The sequence below is a fragment of the Protopterus annectens genome, chromosome 2.part2 (genome assembly GCF_019279795.1).
Source record: "Protopterus annectens isolate FY-2018-M chromosome 2.part2, PAN1.0, whole genome shotgun sequence".
In the NCBI taxonomy this organism is placed as follows: Eukaryota; Metazoa; Chordata; order Ceratodontiformes; family Protopteridae; genus Protopterus; species Protopterus annectens.
Window position 1 is genome coordinate 14,373,761 of NC_056730.1, and position 23,439 is coordinate 14,397,199.

The window sequence follows — 23,439 nt, forward strand, 5'->3', positions numbered from 1 at the left end:
AACAAATATGTAGTCTTCTCTCAAGTTTTAGGTATATTGCCTTGCAATTCTACACAGTAAATCTAAGATACCCGCTACTCTAACTATAGGACCCCTGCTTTTACTGTTTTCCCTACTTTCTATGTATATATCTAAATCTCTTTCTCTCTCTCTCTCTCTATATATATATATAGATATATATTTATAAATGTATATGTAAATATTCACATATTACATAATTTCATACCTACATACATACACATCAACCACTGTGGATGCATCAAATGAAATCAGAGCACAGAATCAAGCAACCTATTCACACAATAAATGAAACAGTCCTGCAGCAATGGTAAGACAGCTTTTATTTCAAATTGTAACAGCAGGCCCAGGTTTCACAGCAATGGCTTTCTCAGTGAAATAGGTTGAAAAGTAAGGGCTCTTTCACAGGATGAAATGTCGGGCAAAGTTTGCATTTATGGAGTCTATAAAAGACTGAGCAGAGGGATATAGATTTTCAGTGTGTCAGGATTGCTCAAGTGGCTTAAACTAGAAATGTCTCTAGTTAGGAACCTTTGGGGCCTTTCGAATAATACAAGACACTTACTGAGTTACATTCCAAAGGGGGGCATTATATCTGGTAAGGGGTCTCATAAGGTCCATGTAAAGGAGGTCAAGGACATCCTTGAACCTAGAAGAGATGCCATGACAGATAAGCTATGTGAGGCAGAAGGACTTTCTGAAAACAACTGAGGCATGATGGTCATAAGAGAGCTCACTGTTAGAGTCAGCTGCTGCATCTGTAATAATGTGGAACATTACAAATATGAAAGGAGGAAGGGATGGCCTTCCTGCTAAAGGTAACTGTGTTGCATTTCTTGGCATTTAGAAGAACTGATGATTAGCAAGCCAGGCCTAGGTCTGATTTAGGCCTTGCCAAAGAATTTGGGTGTCATGGGGTGAAATGACAACAGCTTCCATTTTTGCACTAAATTAGTTATCTATAAATCTTGGATGCCCATTTTTGAGAATTAAATGCCAAACAGGAGGGCGAGCTAAGACTGAAGTCTCTGGGATATGGGTAGTAATATTTTTATAGCTAGAGGAGACATCCCCTACCTGGGACAACATAAGGACTAACACTGACACTAGAGAGTGTGCTTATGATAGCCACATGTTGAACGGTGTCAAAGGCCAATACCATAACTAAGATACATTTCAAACAAGGTTCTTTCAACACAAGTTATGAGGGGGTGCTGAAAAGTTCTAACCCCAACCAAGAAGGGAATGATGTAGAGCCATGAAACTTACAAGTTATTTATTTATTTATTTAATTTATTTATTATAATTTATTTATTAAAATAAATAAGTTATTCAACCTATTCACCCCGAAGTTCATTACACTTGGCACATCGTGTCTGAAGTTTCTGTAACTTTGCCAAAAAAAGTCTGGAGTCTGGTCACTGAAGTACTGTGAACTCCTGCTCCGCTGCTGCAATCACCCCTGAATCACTGTAAAATGACCACCATTTTAAACTATTTTTAGGGTACGGAAACAGGAAATAGTCAGATGGAGCAATATCTGGGAAGTAGGGTGGATAATCTATCCACTGAAACCCCAATTTCATCAAAACAATAATCGTTTTGCAGCCTTGTGAACAGGTGCATTCTCTTGCAAAAAGAGAACTCTTTTCCAAAGCTTCCCTCTCCTTTTTTCTTTCAATGCCTCCTTTAATCCACAGCAAGTTGCAGTAATATTCTGCATTAACCCCTTGGAAGATAGTCATTACAACACCTTCCTGATCCCAAAACACCGTGACCATGACCTTTCCTGTTGACTTTTGGGTCTTGAACTTCTTTGGCCTTGGTGAACCTGAGTGCCGCCATTGCATGGACTGTTGTTTTGTCTCCAGATCATAGTGGTGTAACCATGTTTCATCAACAGTAACTATTTGTTCCAAAAACCTGGCACCAGCTTGACAAAAATGCTGCAAAATCAACTTGGAAGTGTCCACTTGACGTCTTTTCTCATCATCATGCAAACATTTAGGCACCCACTTGGCTGACAGCTTCTGCATACCCAGCTGCTCATGAATTATAAACCCAACACATTCCCTGGATATCTGTAGTGTATTGGGAATTGTTTTAGCTGATATTTGCTGATCTGCTAAAATCAGGTCATGAACATGGTCAACAATTTCAGGAGCTGACACCGTTTGAAACCTCACAGACCTTGCTGCATCTTTGGTCTCAAAAGCTCCATGCTGAAAGTTTGCACACCACTTCTTCACATTTGAGTAAGAAGGGCACTTGTCACTTAATGTTTGCATCACAAATTCATGGATTTCTTTTGTTGTTTTCTTCTTCAGGGATAGGAACTTCATGACGGCTCGGAGTTCCGGACTTGAAAATTCCACACTTTTTGTTGAAATGGTTCAATCAATGATCTGAAACAATGTCAAGACATAGCATTACAATTCTGCAAATTGGCACTTTACAAGATGAAAATAACCATCTTTTCAGCTACACAGGAAAAATAGCACTTAGAATTTAGAAAGTTGGTCGGGCTTAGGACTTTTCAGCTCTCCCTCGTACTTCAGGCAAACCTTATTTAAATCATCCATAGTTGCTCTGCTCTTGGATATTTGCAAAGAAAGGTGTACCTAATGATATATAGAAGTTTTATAAATACAAAACGTTCTCGATTGTCTACCGGTCACACTCACTCACTTTACTCCCTTTAATGTGTGATCTGTAAATCACTGCTGCTCAAAGTATGATGTTCCTACCTGAATTAACAGTGATGTATTGGTCACTTTTTGTCAAAGCATATGTTACCTTAGCTTCCTTAGTGAAATATTCCCTCAAGTGCTCATGGTTAGGCTGTCAACATTGTCATTCTCAAACCAGGTAATAATTACATCAATCATGCATACATGTATTCAGTGTAAGCAGTACATCTAAGGTATGATTGTGGAGAACAGCTGGGCGAATACTGTTTTAGGGAAGAAATCAGTCTGAAATGACATTCATGCAAAGCTGTAAAGGATTCCTAAGAGGGTAGCACTCTATCCTTCCCCCTATATATGAAACCTTAATCCACTGCACCACATTATTTAAAGGTATGGATAGACTAATTGTACTTTATCTCACAGCAGTAACAGTCTGTGAGCTATGAAGTTGTCATGTTTTACTCTCTGGTTTACATTAATTTTTGTTGTGACAATGTGCCCTCTTGCGATCAGGTCATTAGGAAAATATTCTATGCAAAGGGTTTCATACAGTAAGGGGTATTTTAATGCTGTATATGGCAAGTATGGGTTAGCTCTAAGAAGTCTGTAAGATACAAAAAACAGAGAGAAAGAGTTGCTACAGCCTTTCATTTGTGAGAGATCATTGTACTTCTCCAACTGTGCTAGCTGGCATACAAGTAAGACACAAAACAGGGTACAATAGTCTATAATTGTTCTAGCAGTATGAAGGAGCCAGTTTCGTTTCTGGCATGATTCCCAATATCAAGGAGAATCAGGTAAATGACTATGTATGCTTGGTGGGTGGTAGCACATATAAAGGTACCAGATGAAAGGTCATCACCTACAAGGTCTCACAGTATTTACTGTCTTGTCAAAGTATAAACTATATTTAAAGAAATTCTAAGTTATATTACTATAAAGTGTATTACTATAGCAAAGTATGTCATACATCTATACATATGAGTGTATCTGTATGTGTACTGCAGGAAAGACACAGCCAGGTATTAATGGAGAACAGAAAACCTGCTGATAGAAAATCATATATTAGCAAATGGAGGAGGATTTCTAGTTGGTGTCAAAACAAGAACCAGCTCCCATTCAAGGCTATGTGTTCTCTGGTTTTACAATATTTGTGTAAGTTACTATCCTATGGCTTTTCTTACTCCTCTATCAAGGTTCATTTAGTGGCTATTTCTGCCCATGGATCCTCCTCTTTCCATGCAGTCCCATGTCAAAATGTTTTTGAAAAGGTTTTGCATAAGAGGCCTCCAAGGAAACTGATGACCCCTCATCAAGATCTTAATTTTATATTAGAAAAGCTAAAACTTGGTCCACCTGAACAAGCTCATCTGTCTGACTTGAGGTTCTTAACATGGAAAACAGTTTTTCTGATTGCTCTGACTTCTGCGAGATGAGTATCTGAGTTGCAAGCTGTTCTGATGATTCAACCCTATCTCACTTTCCACAGGGACATTTTTTTTTTTTTAAAGAATCATTCTTTATGCCTAATGTGGTAGCCGAGTTTACTTTAAGCCAAGCTATCCATCTCCCTGTTTTCTTTTCTGAACCCAAAATTGAGAGAGAAAGGATACTCCATACCTTTGGATGTCCACAGGCAACTCAGGTACTATCTTGATAGAACTAAATATTTCACATCATTGTATCAGTTGTTCATTTCTCGGGAAGATAAAAAGAAGGGACAACCTGTGTTGAAACAGACTATTTCAAAATGGATGTCAAGCTATTACCTTTTGTTATATTCACCACAAGAAAACTAGTGCAGGCAGGGGTCAAGGCCCACAATACCAGGGCCTTGGCTTCATCTATAGCTTTTTGGAAGAAGTGGATTCTAGAAGATTTCTTTAAGCATTACACTGATCCTCTATACATGCTTTACAAAGATCTGCTTGATTCCTACTCTGAGTGTAGATCAGGCTTAGAAAGGACCATTCTCCAGGGGCTCCTGGACTCTTGCCCTTCCATCTCCCAAATGTAGTAAGCTATGGTAATCTACCCATATAGTTATGGCTACTGCAGCAGTGAGCATTTAAACATCTACTGTTATGGCAAGTTCAGCTTATTTAACTGTACTATGTTCATCATATTGATAACCGCTGCAGTAGCCTTAGCTATACAGGTACCATTTTACTCTTGGGTTTGGATGTTATTTAGTATATTTTGCACCCACTCTAATGTCTATGGCTATCAAGCTTGTTTTAATTGCTGTGTTTTTAAAGTATGGTCAAACTACATTTATAATGTAGTGACAAAGTAAAAAAAGGGCAAAATATGGCATGTCTAAAGCAAGTGGGGTTTGGCTTTATTTGCCTCAATGTACCAGTAAAGACTTAAAAAAAAACATCATGAACATTCAGAAGTCATGCTACTGAAACACTGGTATGTCCAAAAGGGTTCATTGGCAAATACCTCATTGACCACCATGTCAGGAGTTTTAAGGTATTATACACTGAGAACTCTGGGCGGCCACAGTGGTGCAGCAGTTAGCATTGCCACCTCACAGCAAGAGTTTCTCCGGTTCAATCCTCAGCTGGGGTGCCTTCTGTGTGGAGTCTGCATGTCCTCCCTGTGGTCGTGTGGGTTTCCTCCAGGTGCTCCGGTTTCCTCCCACATCCCAAAGACATGCTGTAGGTGGATTGGAAACTCTAAATTGGCCCTAGGTGTGAGTGTGTGCATGTGTGTGCCTTCTGTGGAAGGTTGGGTGCCGGGCTGGCAACTCGACACTGTAAAACTCCACTGCCAATCATGAGCAGACAGGTGATCCGCTGTGGTGACCCCTAACCGGGAAAAAGCCAAAAGAAGAAGATACACTGAGAACTCTAGCTTGTCTGACTCTTTCTTGTACTTTTTACTAAATGATTTGTCTGTGTGCCTTTTTTACCCATTTGATTTGGATGTTATTTGATATATTTTGCAACCCCCCCCACACACACACCTTTATTTATGTGTGATAACTCTAACCCTACCTCTGCCTCTAACCCTATATATCAGATTAATAAAAGCCCTTTCCCTAACAGTACCACTATTCAGATGATGCTTGATCTGGATTTTGTAGCTGAGGGTTTACTGATGGTGAGAAGTTGTCAGTGCTTTGTGATTCGCTCATTTTGATTGTCACACATGAGTGCTGTCATTCAGTTTTCGGTCTCTCATTTGTGTTGACAACCATTGAAGATATAATCATATACGCTGATTCTCACGTAAGTGTGAGTTTCATACTTTTTCTTTATTGTTCATCTTCCAGAGTTTGAGGCATTTTTTATTTTTTTTACTACTCATAACACGTAGTGGCATTAGCTTATTCCCTTGAAGTTCCAAGCAAATTCCATGACATTTTACAACTATTTTACTTCGATCAACATTTCTTCACTACTTATTGTTTACATAATATTTGACTTCTGTGTGTACTGTCTTAGTTTAATCACAGAAAAATGTTGGTATTTATTATTTGTACCATCCATTACAGGTACTGTGACTATTCTGATTAAGGGATATGTCTGCCATAGATTTAAATAAGTCTGCCTGTGAAAGACAGCCGCCACCTAAATATTTCTACAACAGTGTAAACTGTTTGGAAGCTGTACATGCCAAGTTTAAACTGACAAGCAGAAGTAAAGAAAAACTAGAAACTATATCAGGTAGGCAAGGAGAAATCAAAACTGCCACTGAAAGAGTGGTAGAGTGTAAGAGAAATGGAAACGCACCTTACACTTCATCCAGCTGAAAGCACTTGGGGAGAAAAAAAAGGCCCAAAGAAGAAATTACCTTCCAAAAGCCAAAACAGAGAGAGAGAGAGAGAGTGAAAGATCACCTGCTTCACAAAAAATTATGAAATATAAAAAAAGTAAAAATTCTAAGAGTTATTTTAGCAAATAAAGTTGGGGCACTTTTACTGGTTCCAGCAGGCAGAAAACAGAGAACTGGGAAAGACGGCCCTAATGATGAGGTTACATTCACCAGCCATGGTCATGTCACTAATAAACTTTTAAGAAATTGCCAGAGGAAGTGCATTAAATATGTGACTTTCCAAGGATGAAAGCAAACGTATTATTCTCCATTAGTTATTTTAATCCAATGCTACACTCCAGTCTTCTGCTTTATCTGAAGTCACTGGCATCTTCATATCTGCTATTAAGAGAAAAAGACAAGGAATTTAAGATTCAGAGGGTAAAGAAGAAGAATATTGAAATCCATTGTAAAATCCTCCACCAGTTTATTTGTTTGTTTGTTATTTATTTAGTAATGTTGTAAGTGAGCTTGCCAAAGATCATCAGCCATGACGCAGTCCAATAGTACAAGATACATCATACAGATATTCACAATGTTTAGCATAATTTACAGAAGTAGGAACAAATTAATATCAAACATAAAAGCAATGCAGCATTCTATGAATATCTTGCAGATATCAGATTAAACTGTATCAGAATTTCTCTAAATAGGAATACTTCATTATATACGGTAGTCACGTACAAATAAGCAAGGTAGATACAATATCAAAAATCTAACAAAACACCGGGTTTGTTTAGCAGGCCTGAGCACTGGAAGGACTGCAGCAAGTGGGGGTGGAGAGAACAGCAATTGCCAGCTCACCCGTGGGGGGGGGGGTCACCATGGCTGCTGCACCACTGACCACTGCAGGACTGCATATAGCATCTCAAAGTCCATGGGTGCTGTGCTGCAAAGGAAATAGGAGTAGTGGAGCCTGTGTAAGGACACACAGGACACTTACCAGGCAGCAGTACGCAGTGGCATCTCAGCCATCACTGGAAAGAGAATTAGGATTGTCCCAGTAGGCCCCACAAACTGGCTCATTCTTTAAAACCTTACTCTCACCTCTGAAGTGAACAAATGCATCCATTGGGCTCCAAATCCTTTCTGGGAAATGCTTTAGGCCAAAGGGGTCTAGACCTGTCCTAGAAACAAATGGGCCCAGCTCTCATAGGCTCTCATAGGTCATAGGTCATAAATTCATACAACCTAGCTAATAACCAGAGGTCAGAATTAAACTGTGCATCTTGTATCTGTAAGGTTAAAAACTTAAACCATTATGTTATCCCCACCACATGAGGGAAGAACTGACAATTAGGTACAGGTAGAGGAAGGCACAGAGCTGAGCAAGACAATAGGGAAAGGGCAAAAAAAAAATTTAGCATTAGTGAACCTATGATACATACTTAAGTAGAGTGAAAAGAAATTCTAAGCTGGTTACTACATTCAAGTTCATTCCCTGAGGATATTACCTTTGCAGAAAGGCTATCCTATGTATGATCAAATTTGAAGTGGCTGATTGTTAGCTTCTTGGTACAGGCTTCCCTTTCCTTGACAGCGTTTTTCTATTATGCAAATTAAATGCAAGGTCACAGTTTGTGCAGCTACATTTTCCATAATTGTGAGGATTTTTCTCTTTTCTTCCATGATTGTGTGACTGTGGAGTTAGAATATGTTGGTAAGGTGGATGGGAGCAGCAATGTCCCCCAACAATAGGGAGGTGCAGGAAGACTTGCATGCATGCAGACAACATGATGCTTGGTTTGTGCTTATTACTGGCTTAGTATGTCAGTGGTCCTCAGTTCTTTAGGATTGGTGAGTTTACATTCAGCAGGTTGAGGAGTGAGTTGTCATAATGCATCCCTGAAGAAATGATGAAGTTATAAGAGGGATGCTATACATCTTCTCCTTAAATTAAGTGACCATCAGACCTGAGCATCTGCAGTCTTGGCTTAAAACTCTCTCCTTGTTGCATCTATAGGTTCATAGGTAGGTACTAGGCTATCGGCCCTGGGGCCTATACAAGTCCAGCCAAAAAGGTGTCCTGGCTTTTGCCACACAAGAAAATTATTTTCCTGTGCCACTGTCGAGCAGAGCCACAGAGGTGATCCCCGGGGTGAATCTCACAGATATTATGGATGTTACCAGCTGAGTACATTGACATGAAGATTCCAGCAGCTAAGAATCCAAGTGAACTTTACAGGGCCTCAAAGGACCACCCTGGATTTTACAGGGTCCATTAATTAGATCCTGGGGCACTGAATGCATATTCCACAATGACCCCTTTCACTGAAGACTCTACTATCCAAGAATTACAAAATAATCTTAGATAGATATGGCAAGAAGTTTATTTGTATTCTACTCTGGTGATAAGGACCCTCAACCTGAGCCCAATTAAGCCATATCAGAGCATAGCCTTGAGCCACATACAGGAGGTAACTAACTGTAACTAACTAGCTTCCAGAGGGTGAAACTGCCAAAATAAAATAAGACAGCCAATAAACTAAGACACCATATGGCCAATTGCAATTATGCTCTAGTTATCTCATCTTGAAATGAAATCTCCTCCAGAGTGCCCGTGAAGTGCAGTGCCTTCCTAACATTCCAGATTTACCCAGAGAATGTACTGTCCTTGGTGAATCTATCCAATCTGGGCATTCTGGAAATAAAAGCCCCACCAAATCTTTTCTGAACAGGACAAGAAAGAAAACATTAAGACAGGGCATAAGAAAAATCAATTTGATTGCCTTCTACATCATACTTTATAAGTACTAAAAACATTCTTTAGAAAGTGTTAGATGAAAGTAAAGGATCAAGGAAATGAGTCAAGGGCTTCATAAAAACATGGCAATTTTCAGAATTTTGCAATCCCTTTACTAGGCTCTTTCATTATCCATTCTATTATTCATATTATCTCTCAGGAACAAAATGATTTTTCCTTAAACAGCTAGAGGGCCATGGTAACAGGCAACTGGGTCTTAGAAATGGTTTATTCAGTTTATGCACTAATTTGTGAATCTCCCGTCCTCGAAAAGAGTTCTAGAAATTTCTTAGCTTTTCTCTTCCTTGAGTGTGTGTATAGAATTTTTGTATCACATGGGAATAGTTTCTAAGGTTCCGTTTCATTCCAAAAAAAAGAAAACAGGAGTCCTACATATTTTATATATAATAGCACTAAACGGGTTTGTGAAGGTTCAACAATGCTAAATCATAACAGTCCCCTATCTCTAACCACTAATTTCCCTACAAGGGTTGATGGTCACTATGGATACAGAAGATCACAGGCATAGCCAGACATACACCAGGCACACCACAACACACATTTTAGAATAACATATTTAGTTTGTGCAATTAGCTGTGATAGCACTGATTTTTATAGCATAATTACCGTGATTTATGAACATACAGTTTTCTAAATGTCTTTTTTCCTAATGTTTGGTTGGGTACGTGTGTGTGTGTGTGTGTGTGTGTGTGTGTGTGTGTGTGTGTGTGTGTGTGTGTGTGTGTGTGTGTGTGTGTGTGTGTGTGTGTGTGTGTGTGTGTGTGTGTGTGTGTGTGTGTGTGTGTGTGTGTGTGTGTGTGTGTGTGTGTGTGTGTGTGTGTAAAGCAAGTAAATGGATGGAAAAGACCTCAGGGCCGAGTTCTACTCAAACAAAACAAGTTTATTTCCAAATGTTAAGTGCTTTCGTCCTCTAGTAACTGGATTTCATCAGAACAATTACCCACAACCCCACAAGTCATTTTATACTAAAATTACATGGGAACCCTATAACTTACAAATCAATTAGCAAAGGCATTTATTTTCCAAGAAAATCAATTTAAACTTAAGACCCATTACATTAGTAAAAAACGCCTAGCAGTATATGGCTGAGACTGCAAAACATATTCCTATAAACCAGTTGATGCCTACCTAAAATTAAAAAAGGGGGAATAAGCATATAAATATAAATAAATACTTATTAACCTACTCTTTCTGAGCAAATACAAGACAAACCCTAAAAAAATTAATTGGAACATTAGACTTGAAAATATAGCTGTACTATAAAAAATACTAATAGTAAAAAGCAACCGAAAAGACACTTGTATGAATGCTACAACAGTAACAACATCAATTCCTGGGGCACAAAAATTTACATAAAATAATAACCAGTCCTCAGCTTAAGCATACTAGTAATAGGCACATTTCATTTAAGCCAGGGGGCTGTGTGGCATTCAACCTCAGATGCCACTTCAACTCAAGGAATTCTAAGAAATCATCACTGGGCCGGGCCACCCCGATCACCTACATTAACTTGATCTATAACACAAAACTTAAATTAGCATTCATACAAGTGCCTTTTTGGTTGCTTTTTACTATTAGAATAATTTATATAAAGAAATAAAATAAAAATTCTGCTCACAGACAAACCAGGCTGTAAGACCACTTGAAATGAACAGTCACAAGTCTATTCAGACCCTCCAGCCTTAAAAGTGCAAAATATGTATGAGGAGGGGGCCCACATTCTAGAAGTTAGCATTCGATTCCAAAAGTTTGCCAAACGTCCTGGTTATATTATAGGTTCATAGGTTAGTACAAGGCTAACTGCCCTTGTGAGCCATTTTAAGCCTAGCCAATTATCCCCTGTGAGATTCAAACCCTGTACCTTGTGTTTGTAAGGCAAACACCTTAACCATTAGGCCACCCTCCCAAGTTTTTTTATCAATACTGATATATTGATCTGAGATAGTCTTCAGTGACCATTGTTCTGTCTGGCAATTGGTGCAGAGGGCAAAGGCCATGAGATATAGTTCCTGAGGTACAGGGTTTGATTCTGTCAGTCATCATTTGCCTACTGTGTGACTTTGAGCAAGTCATTTAACCAGGCATTGCTTCTGGGTCAACCATGAAAAGGGGTTGTGTATCTAGTGGGCCTACCTGGTATTCGTATTATTAAACAACATCTGGTGTTAAATGTTTTGCAGGACCTGGGCATGACGGTGAACTAAGAAAAGATACAATTCATTCCTGATCAGTAGGCTCAGTTTATGGGCACTGACATACATGCAGCACAATACAAGATATTTCTGTCTCATCACAAGCACTGTTTTGGATTTTGTCATATTTTTCAAAGAGATGAAACTAATCATATCAATACATTATTTTATTCTCTGGCTTATATGGCTTTTTGTGTAATCATGGTTCCTTATGCCAGAATGAGGAAGAGGAGGGACCAATAGGTACTTAGGCCAATGTGCAGACATCGTTATAAGAGGATGGTCGCATTCCTTAATGGGTAAAGCAAGTTCTTCCAGATTTAGAGTGGTGCAGTTCAAAGGAATATAGCTTCACCTGTCATTGCTGTTTTAGATTAGTCTCAGTCTTTAGTCATGGAGTGCATTTTCTGTCCCTAACTGTTCAGAGCAGGGGGATCTACCACTTAAATATATATCATCATCAAAGAGGTGGAGATGGCCCAGTTGACCTTGAAAGCCTTTCCCACTTTGTAGTGTTACAAACAACAACACAACTGTCATGTTGTACTGAAACAAGCTAAGAGAGGCACAGTCTCAGGAACTATGCAAAGTAACCAAATGGGCCATAGAAAATCATTTGTTCATATAGACAGTATACTTCCAGGGATATCTGCGTTCGACAACCCTCTTACTGAGACGTTCATTGGCATATGAATGGAACTGTGAGGGGAAATTTTTACCACCTTATTCCAGAAATGTAGGTACCCACAAATGGACTTGTCTGCTGAAAAACACAGAGCATGCTGAACAGACACCTTCTTCTTCCAATAGGATCAAACTCTTCTATATGTTTTTTTAATTTTTCAAAAGGTTAAACAGGACAGAGCAAGCTTTAATCTAATAGCTCAGAGATGTTCCTCTTATTACAAATGATTTCAGAGCCCCAGTGGAAGTTGCCACAGGGTCATCTGTCCCTGCAGGAGGGAAAAGCCTTACTTTCAAACCCTACATCTTGCAGGTTAGCAGCATGGTTAATGGTTGGTTACCCATTACTAGTGAGCATAACACCACTAGATGAAACAATATTACAGGTAGTAAAACAGGTAACAAAGTCAACCACTACAAAGTCTTTCATGAACAGAAGGCCCTGGTTTTCATTTCAGACACAGCAAATAAATGAAGAGTGACTATGTGCCACATTTTCTTTTATTTCAGAATCTCTGCATTGTTTATATGAATGAAACCCTGATTATCCCTGTATCAGAATTGATGTCACTATTGCATTCATGCTTGCATGCAACAGTGCCACTCTTTCCATTATACTAGTGAATGTTTTTTTGGAGAGATTTACATTTGAGATCCCTAAAAAGGAATGGCTCACTAGTATGGGATATGTACTCTGGCTTATAAAAGTCAGAACTGGAGCCTTTTGAATCTTTCACAGTCAGTTGATATTGTTTTTGTCTGTAGCTTTGTAGTATTACATCCGCAAGGAGAATTTTAAAACAGGAGGCCATGACACATATAAAGACTTATCTGCATTTTCAGAAATAAAGGAATTCATTGAAGTCAAATGCTTCATTCATGCCTAGGTTGTATTTGGAATGGCTTTGAACCAAAGTCTTCAGCTTCCTGTCTACTTTCCAAAACAGAAACTCAACTCAAGGGAGAGAGACACCTTATCTATTGCCATGATAAGAGTGCCTCCATCAGGATGAAAGATAAATGTTTTATTTATTTTGCAAAAGTTAGAGGGGGTAGGGCATTTGGGAAGAAAACAATATCCAGGTTGCTATGTAATTGTGATACATACCTCTCTACCTCCCACCTCCAAAATGAGGAACATTAGCCCTCATAATGTGGAATAAATGAGCAAAATGTGGAACACTTAGGAACAGATTACTAACAACTTCAACTAGGAAGGCCAAAGGATGGTTAAATATGGTGGTTTTACTTATAAAAAAAAGATCTTTTAATGAATTAATATGATTAATACAATTTACCACGGATATCAGTTAAAAAAATTCCTAACATTGAATGTGTGACAGACCCTTTCAATGTGGAACTTCAAGGAACATGAATTTTTTAAGACTCCAAATGAGGTGCATTCCTCATAATTAGGTACACTTGAGAGGTATGTTGTGATAAATCATTACAGGGTGAGGTGTGAACACTTCCATCAGGTGATAAGCTACCTCTGAAGTTTGTTTTAAGACTATAGTTGTGTAATCTGAATTCAGAATTTCGAAACAGCAACCAAGACGAAAATGAATACATCGACATCCGTAGTTCGATGCATTCGACATAGCAGGAGGTGCATCACTCACCTCCTGCTATGTACATTAACATACTGTTACACTCTACATTTGACGTTACATTAATTCTACTATTTTGCAAGGGGGCTATGCATCCCCACTCCACCCTGCACATTAAATATGCCATGTCTGAGATTGCACTGCAGTAAATGGGCTCATTCCCTGTCCATCACTGAACTGCAATCTCCCTGCACAACATCAAATCCAAATACTTGAACTACACTACCCATTCGCTGTAGTGTAGTCGATACATTTTGGTTCAACATTCTGCCGACTTGAAAACTGCCATTCGACCACATGCCAATCAACCGATGCAGTTTCAAGGTTTTCAATGTAAACCATTCAGTAATGTACTTAAACAGACATTAAGTAACATACATTAACAATTACACATACATTACCTCTGTACTATGCAAAGTGAAAATTCTACCTCTCCCTTTATCATACCACCAGCAGCAACTACACCATTTTTAGGAAAAAACTGAGAAGTATAACCTACACAATTTGCCAAAGCACTATTTCCCAGTGTGGTGATGTACAACCCAACCCAGGCCCAGCCCCCCTCAGCTTCGGCAAACCTAGAAAATCTCTTATGCTATCAACCATAAATCTCCAAAGCCTTAGGAACAAGATACCTGAACTCCATGCCTGGATTTCTAAGTACAACCCATATTATATTATATATTACATATGATATTATAACAGCTACTGAAACCTGGTTGAAATCATATATAAAAGACACAGAATTTCGCCCCCCAAGCTACTCATGCATGAGAGTCGATCGATCCAAAAAGAGAGGAGGAGGAATAGCAATGCTTTCCCCTAGAATTACACATTAACCCCCCACTCAAAACCAACACCCAACTTCTCCCCAGCCGAAGTACTACTCTCTATATTAAAACTTAACAACCATAAAAACATTTGCATAATTGCTCTTTATATTCCGCCAGGAAACAATATGCCAATATTAGAAACCATACTTGCCTGGACTTCCCAAAATATAGATAATGGAACCATCATTCTAGGTGATGTAAATATCGATTGGCTAGATATAGGCCACAACAACCCCTCAAAAAACATAAATCTTTACAATTTCTCCCATCTAATTGAAGACATCACCAGACCTCACAAAAATTACAACTGGGGCTCCACAATAGGCTGAATATTAGTGTCCCACCCTTTCAATGTCATCAGTGCAGGCATACTACCTAATACCATTAGTGACCACCACCCAGCATATATCATACGCAAAACTACTCCAACCACAAGCCCAAACCAATACAAATCTACCAGAAATTTTACTAAGTTCCAATCATCCATATTTAATGAAACCTTAGCTAAAGTAAACTGGAAACCCCTCAAATCCCTACCACTTAATGAGGCTGTTGAATTCTTTAACTCAACATTTCTAGAAATCCTAAATAGGCAAGCACCCACCCACCAAAAACGAATAAAACATAACCATGCATGCTGGCTCTCAAAATCCACCAAAGAAGTAATGTCCACAAGGGATAAAATCTGGAAATCATGGCAGAAAAACAAAGACCCCTCAACTCTACTACATTACAAGCAACTCCGTAACCAGGCAAAATGTCTAATAACCACTGATAAAAAAGATCACTACTTCCACCTACAAAGCCAACATAAAAATAATCCCCAAAAATTCTGGTCCTCCTTCAGCCAACTATTACACCCAGGCTCTCAAAGCAACCCACCCCCTGACCCACACCCCCACCCCATTGAACTTGCTACCCTCTTCTTACTTCATTGACACCATAGCTAACCTAACCGCCACCTTTCCTACAGTTAACAGCAACACCACCAAGACAGCTGATGACCAAATCATCTCAGAAAACAAGTCTACTCTTAACCCTAACCTAAAATTCTCCCCCATACCCACCAGCACAATAAAAAAACTTTTAATTAAACTAAAACCCTGTACTCTCACCCCTGACAATCTACCCCCACACTTCCTGCAGCAAGCAGCAAACTCTATAGCTTATCCCATCAGCATACTCATTAACAGATCAATTAAAGAATCTCTTGTTCCAGACATCTGGAAAAAAGCATTCATTCTCCCCTTACACAAAGGTGGCACCAGCACAGACACCACAAACTTTCGACCCATAGCAATTCTCTCACCCCCTCTCTAAAATACTGGAAAAATGCATCCATTACCAACTCCTCAACCACCTGCATGAAAATCAAATTTTATCACCCACTCAGCATGGTTTCAGACCAGGACACAGCACCACTACCCCCCCTATCCTTCCTTGATAGTCTCAGCATGGTTTCAGACCAGGACACAGCACCACTACAGCCCTCCTCTCCTTCCTTGATACAGTTAACCGGGCACGGGATTCTGGTAAAATAATTGCTTCTCTTTTCCTTGACCTCTCCAAAGCTTTTGATACCATTTCCCACACTATCCTCCTCTCTAAACTATCCACCCTCCACATTTCTCCCCCTACCCTACAATGGCTCAACAGCTATTTCTCCAATATACAGCAATCCACCAAATGGAAACAATCTTACTCTCCCTTCCTCAATACTTCCACAGGGGTACCCCAAGACTCCATACTTGGTCCTCTCTTATTTAGTATCTTTATTAACAACTTTCACACCACTCTCCCACAATGCTCAGTAATCCAGTATGCTGATGAGTCTACAATAATATGCACGGCAAATTCCAGCTCTGAACTCCAGCAAATTACTCAGAATGCCCTCACATCTACTGAATCTTGAATGTTTAACAATCATCTTGCTCTAAATCCAAAAAAAACTAAACTAGTAATTTTTACTCCTAGGAAAACCACTCCATTTGATAAAAAAACTCTTCACTATACAAGCCCAAGACAATACCACTATAGAAGTTGTCCCACCCACTAAATTACTAGGCATTATTATAGATGAAAACCTTAACTTTGACCTACACATAAACAATAACATCAAAACAACACACCAAAACCTTGGTATGCTCTACAGGCACCAACACTTTCTTAGCCTCTCTACTAGACAAACCCTTGCAACTACCTTTTTATTACCTTCCCTCCTTTATGGTGCCCCTCTCCTCACTAATATCCAAAGTTCTACAAAATCCAAACTTGCTATGTGTTACAACAGAACAGCAAAATTTGTCACCAAGGCCAAATTCTCATCCCACCACTGTAAGTCACTGAAACAATTATGGTGGCTGGAACTCCCCCACCATCTCTCATTCACCCAACTAACTACTGTGCACAAAATAATCTACAGACCCACAGACTGCCCAGCTCTCTCAACTCTACTTGCCAAATACCATCACAGCAGGCATCTAAGATCTGAAAATCATCTACTTCTAAAAGTAGATAAGCCCACCTTACCTGCTGGTCAACTCCTCTATTCCTTCATCGTCGCCAAACTATGGAACTCACTTCCGCCTTCTATAAGAAACACAGGCAGCACCACCATGTTCAAATAAATTCTAAAAAATCATCTTAACTCTTCCTGGCTATGAACCTGCTCTATAACCTAACCTCTTCACTCTCCTTATATGATTACTAAACTCCTATGTCTTTTGCTACTAGTGACGGATAATATTTTCTCCATATTTATTTTTATCTTCACTTGTTGATACTGGTACAATAATACTGATCTCTGTTTATACCACTCTGATTGAATTCATTGAATTCTGCTTTAATATATATTTTATGTATATATTCTGTATATATTACTATATTTACTATCTGTAACACTGTTTCTGCTTCTGTACTAATTAATGTTTATATTTTTTCTGTATCTCATTGGAGCTTTTCTCCCCTGGCCTCCTCTGAAAATGGGATTTTTTAGGCCCAGTGGACATATCCCGGTAAACAAATGCAATAAATAAATTATAAATAAATAAATGTGTTAATTAGATGACATTCATACACAATAAAGACAACTGTTACAATATAAAATATACTTATGCATTAGTAAATGTTGTGCATTGAACATTTGAAGAGGTGTGCTTGTGAGTTTGCTAAATAGATAATAGATCATGTGATTAGTGCTTAGACTTTCCAAAAAATGGCAGTTAGGGAAGGAACTGGGTAGGGAAGAAAATGTTAACATTGTACTTAAGGGCTGGGGTATAAAGCAGGTTACAGATTTATGTCAGAAGTATAAAGGTGGGGTTGAGCACTGTCATAAAACTATGTGAATGGCTGGAAGATGATAGTAAAACTGCTTGGGTATTGGTGAAGACTATTTGTGGGGCATAGGATTCTGAATGAAGTGAAATGATTTGACCATATGGTAAGATAAGTAGAGGCAATCCCTTCTCCCATTATTGCTTTCTGATCCCTCATTTTGATTTTCTGAACCCTTGTATGTTTACGCCTGAGCATTTTTTTCTATTAATTCATTGAAAATATGTCAGAAGCCACCATAACATAAATTATGTTTACTATACAGCATCCATCTAGAATTTCAAAATACTGTTAAATATGTTATCTATGTGATTAGGTGAACAGATCAAATATCAATACATTGTTTTCAAACAGAATGCAAATATAACACTGTATCAAAAAGGCAGTGGAAATATAATTATGTAGCAATAATAATGCAAAACAAAGCTGTACAGTGCAGAAGGAAGGAGTATTACATCAATAGCATAGTGTAAGTCATGCAAAGCAAGTGGAGACATTAGGCTCCTGGTTATTATGCAAATGACAAGGGACAATCTGTGTTTAATAGACATTATGGCATCAGCCACTCTAATTACTAACAGTGACAAATAAACAAGTCAGGCTTCTAATGTAAATCAGCAGGACAGCTTAATTTTTTCTGTTACATAAAACCAGCTGCAGACTGAAATTACTAGAATATAATATCACTATTTTTTTATCCTCATTGCCTAGATATTTTCAGCTCCTCTATCCAATTCTTCCTGCTGCTGTCTCCGCATTGTAGTTTGTCACTGCTTTAGGCTTATTGTTACAAGAGCTATACCTTCCTCTTACACCAATTAAAACTTAATGTCAGAGCCCTAACCTTTATTTTCAATGGTGATTAGGTACCCCAGTGTTTTCAAGTAAGGGTCAACAGTAATATTCTGAAGAAAACTGAGAAATGGCTGTCCACTGGATTAGTGTGATAACACTACCCACAGCTAAAGCAAATTAATGGATGCTATACGGCCCTGTTTTACTGTGCCACCTTTAGTTTAGTAAGGTAGCTCAAGTACTTAAGAAAGTTAGACCCATGTGTTCAGAGACATGCAAAGAGCTCTTGTATAACCAAAACACATTTAATATTCTACAAAGGATGAAGGGCAGGAGTGATTACTAGGCTATGGCAGTCCCCTGAAGTCTGATTATAAGGTAGAGTTTCAAAGATACCATGTGGAAAGCATAGGCAATGTACAGAGAAAGGTAGGAAAAAAACAGTTCTCATTTCACAGACAGCTGGACAGTGGGACAAATGTGATATGTTACCGCACACTAAGCAAGAAGCTGCTGTAGGCTGTTGAATATGCCCTCAGATCAGCTACACAATATTAACAAGACTCCAGAGACAGCCATAGTATGTTCCAAGGCTCTGTACGGAAACTGCATTAAATCACCAGTACAAATGTGCACTTACAGTTGGGGGGGTCCATTCTGCTGCAATGAAAGCACTATTTGTGAATTTGCAGCCAACCCCCCAACCCCCCCCCCCACACACACACACACACACTAAATTATATCAATGTGTTCCATCATGTCTCTAATGTAAAGCTGTCACTGCTGTTCTAGCATAATTGACAGGCATACCTGTCAACTGTACAGATTTACTCAATGTCCAAATTTTTGCCTCACCGGAAGGTTGTTGGAACATTCTTCATCCCAAAAGACATTTTGCTGAATTCAAACAACCCAAATGGGAGGCAAATTCTGACCTTTACCCACACTGTGGGTGTCAAATATGCCTACCAGTATCTCTTAGGACAGTTACGGTCAAATACTTTAACCTATGACCTGGCTCTAATGCCTTCCCTGTGCTGGATTTGAGGTAAGCATCTGCTTCTGGGTGAATCTTTGGATTCCTGTTATCTACAAAAAAATCTGGTGCTCCCACCCTTTTTCTAGCATCAACACCACAACTTGTGCCGTCCCTCCCACAGAGTTTGCTTGACCTGCTCTTATACGTTGTAGGGAGCCTATTTGATTGGCTGATTATGTTCCTGTATGCACATGGTATTGTACTAGTTAGTTAAACCCTGGATTAACAATGAATGTGGCCCCAATTTCTTGAACTTGTGTTGGGGATAGCTGCTGTGACAGCACTGCCTGATCACTGAGGAGTTGGTTTCAGCCTCACTAAAGAGATCTGCCACTAGATCCACTGGTAATTCCTATTGTAACCCACTACATATGTTAAGTCCTAGTGTCCGTCATGATAGGGCATTATCATATTAACATAGGTTCATAGGTTCATAGGTAGGTACTAGGCTATCTGCCCGAGGGCAGTTATAAGCCTAGCCAGAGTGCGTCGGCTTTCGCCACCCCATTGATTAATTAACTGATCCTCTGTCAAGCAGAGCCAATGAAGTGATTCTAGGGGTGTATTTTCTGTTACCCATCCACTCGTCAAGGTTTCTCTTGAAGAGTGTTAGTGAGGAGCTCTGCCTGATATAATTTGGAATTTTGTTCTAAAGCATGGGGAGTCTCTGTGACAGGAATCTATCCCTCCAGCATGTTCTATTTATTGTTGTAGCGAGGTTTAGCTCACTAGAGTGCATGACTCGCAGTGACTTGGATTTCTTTAGGTGGAGCATGTCCATCAGTTCTGAGTTGGACATGGCTTTGTAAGTCAGGCAGAGATCACCTCTGAGTAACCAATATGCCATTGAGTACAGCCGGAGTTTTTTCAGTCAGGCTGCATAGGGCATATCTTTGAGACCAGTAATCCTCTTGGTGAGGTACTTTTGTGGTCTTTCCAGCTGTTGGAAGTGTCTTGTGAGGTACATCCCAAATGGGGCATTGTACTCTATGATGGGTCTAATCAGTGAGGAGTTATTTCTAAATGCAAACCCTTTAGTAATTAGATGGGCCACATAGAAGGATTTCCTAACTACTTTGGCAATATGATTGTCAAAGGAGAGATTATTATTTCCCTGGGTCCCCAGATCTCTTATTACCTCTTCTGTATTAAGAGGGCTGCCATCTATGTGGTAATTCCTGGGTGTTTTGTTTTTCCCAAATGGGATGACTATGCATTTTTTGGCATTTAGCTTGACGCCATGACTTTGACACCAGGTGTCTGTCTCAGTAAGGCCCTTTTGGAGGATGTCCGTGTCAGCCAGAGAATTAATTATGGCTCCCAGTTTGCAGTCATCTGCGAACTTGGTTAGCCATAGTCCTCCAGTGCTTGCCTGTACTTCTGAGAAGTATATGCCGAACAGTAGGGGTCCCAGGACTGAGCCTTGTGGGACACCACTTGTGACTGGTTTAGAGTCGGACCTGGAGCCCACTATTCTTACCGTGTGAGTTCTGTCTATAAGCCAGTTGGCAACCCATCTCGTGATGTAGGGGTTTATGTTCAGGCTGGTGAGGTTTTCTGTAATACCCGAGTGGGGAATGGTGTTGAAAGCCTTGGCAAGGTCAAGGTAGGCTGTGTGAACCACCTTTCCCTTGTCTATGGCCTCGATGACTGTCTCGAAGAAGTCAACCAGGTTTAGTAGGCATGATCTGCCCTTAACAAAGCATGGTAGAGTCTATGTTTCTACCTCCTACCTGAAAACTCCACCTCATAGTTGACATTGCTTACCTTCCTTATAACCATGACAGCTCAATCCTCTGCTGTCTGCAAACTATTATTTTGACTAGTAATAAACACAATTGCCTTTTGCCCATCAGTATACCCTTAAGCTCTTGCCTGTCCTATAATACTAAATGATATGCTAGGTGCTCTTATGCAAACCCCATTAGCTCTCTAAGCGTGGTCCTAAAATTTAGCATTTACTCCACAACAAATTCCTTGAAGGATTCATATTCACCCTCTCATTCATAACAAATAAAGGCCAGGGGCCCACTTCACCCTTTGACTACAAAGTAACTGAAAGGGCAAAAAAGATGTTGACTCTACTAACATCTCTCTGTATGCAAAAAGGAGATGGTATAGTTGCTTGTTCAACTTCTGTGTAAAGTGGTCTGCAAATGCTTTCAAAATGGTCTGAAGTGTAGATTTAAACCTCTCCACCAGACCATTTGCTTGTGGATAACAGGAGTAATTTTTAACTGTTTTACCCCACAGTGCTTCCACAAACAAGTCAGCAGTTCTGAAATAAGGTTAACCTCTGTCTGATAGCATTTCTTGGGGAAACCTACCCAGCTGAAAATTTCTAACAGCGCATTTGCTAACTTTTGTGCATTAACAGACAATAAAAGTACCACTTCAGTTCTTAGTATTATAATCTACCACTACCCCAGTATTATCTACATGACAGAGACACTAAGAGAGCCCACAATATCAATGGCTACCCTCTGAAATGGTTCATTGATACCTGGTAATAAAAGCAAAGCAGGCATATCATTGCTTCCTATATTGCCAACTTTTTTTTGGCCTTACTGTCCATCCCTCATAGACCATGAACTCCCCTCTGCAGCCAGTGATTTGGCCCATTCATTCACTTTGACTGCCAGGAGTGAGGGTCAGATTGAGCAGAGAGAGAGCATTATACTGCAGGCTGTCAGACATTTTGTTCCCTAACCCTTGTGCTAGTTCCAGGCTCAGGCACAGGCTGTCTAGACATGAAAGGCAAATATCCCACCTCCATCATGATGTGTCTGTCTTGGGCCCAAAATCACAACATCTATGGGACCAGATAAAATCCCAGGCTGAGTCCTACATGGGTTCCAGCAAGAATTAACAACACCATTGGGTACTCTTTTCAATTATAGTCTAAGCACCGGCTTCATCCCAGCAGAATGGAAAACAGCCACTGTTATCCCTTGCACAAAGGTGGTGCTGCCATTGACCCTGGGAACTATAGATTTATTATCCTGACTAGCCTTATCAGCAAGGCCATGCAGCAAATCATCATGGACCTTATCAACAAAGATATAGGTAATCTCCAAACACTTGACCCTACTCAGTTTGGATTTGTCAAAGGGAGATCATGCCTGTTAAACCTGGTGGACTTCTTCGTGACAGTTACCAAGACCCTGGATGAGGGGAAATCTGTGCATGCACCCTACCTAGACTTAGCCAAGGTGTTTGGCACTATCCTCCACTCAGGCACCATTGACAAACTCACCCAGCTAGGCATTAACCCTTATATCATTAGATAGGTTGCTATATGGCTCAATGACAGAACCCATATAGTCAAAATATGGAAATACACCTCCAACAGCAAACCTGCAACCAGTGGTGTTCCACAGGGATCAGTCCTGGGACCTCTATTATTTGTAATCTATTTCTCCGAAGTACAAGCAAAAACTAAGGGTCTGTGGCTAAGAAACTTTGCTGATGACTGTAAACTGGGATACATCACAGAATCACCAAATGATGTCAACATCCTACAAGAATGTCTTACACAAACAAATGATTGGTGCCAAAGTCATGGCCTAAAACTCAATGCAAAAAAAATGTATTATCATCCCTTTTGGTAAGAGCGATGTTCCTGCTAACTACCACATCAATAGCAACACCTT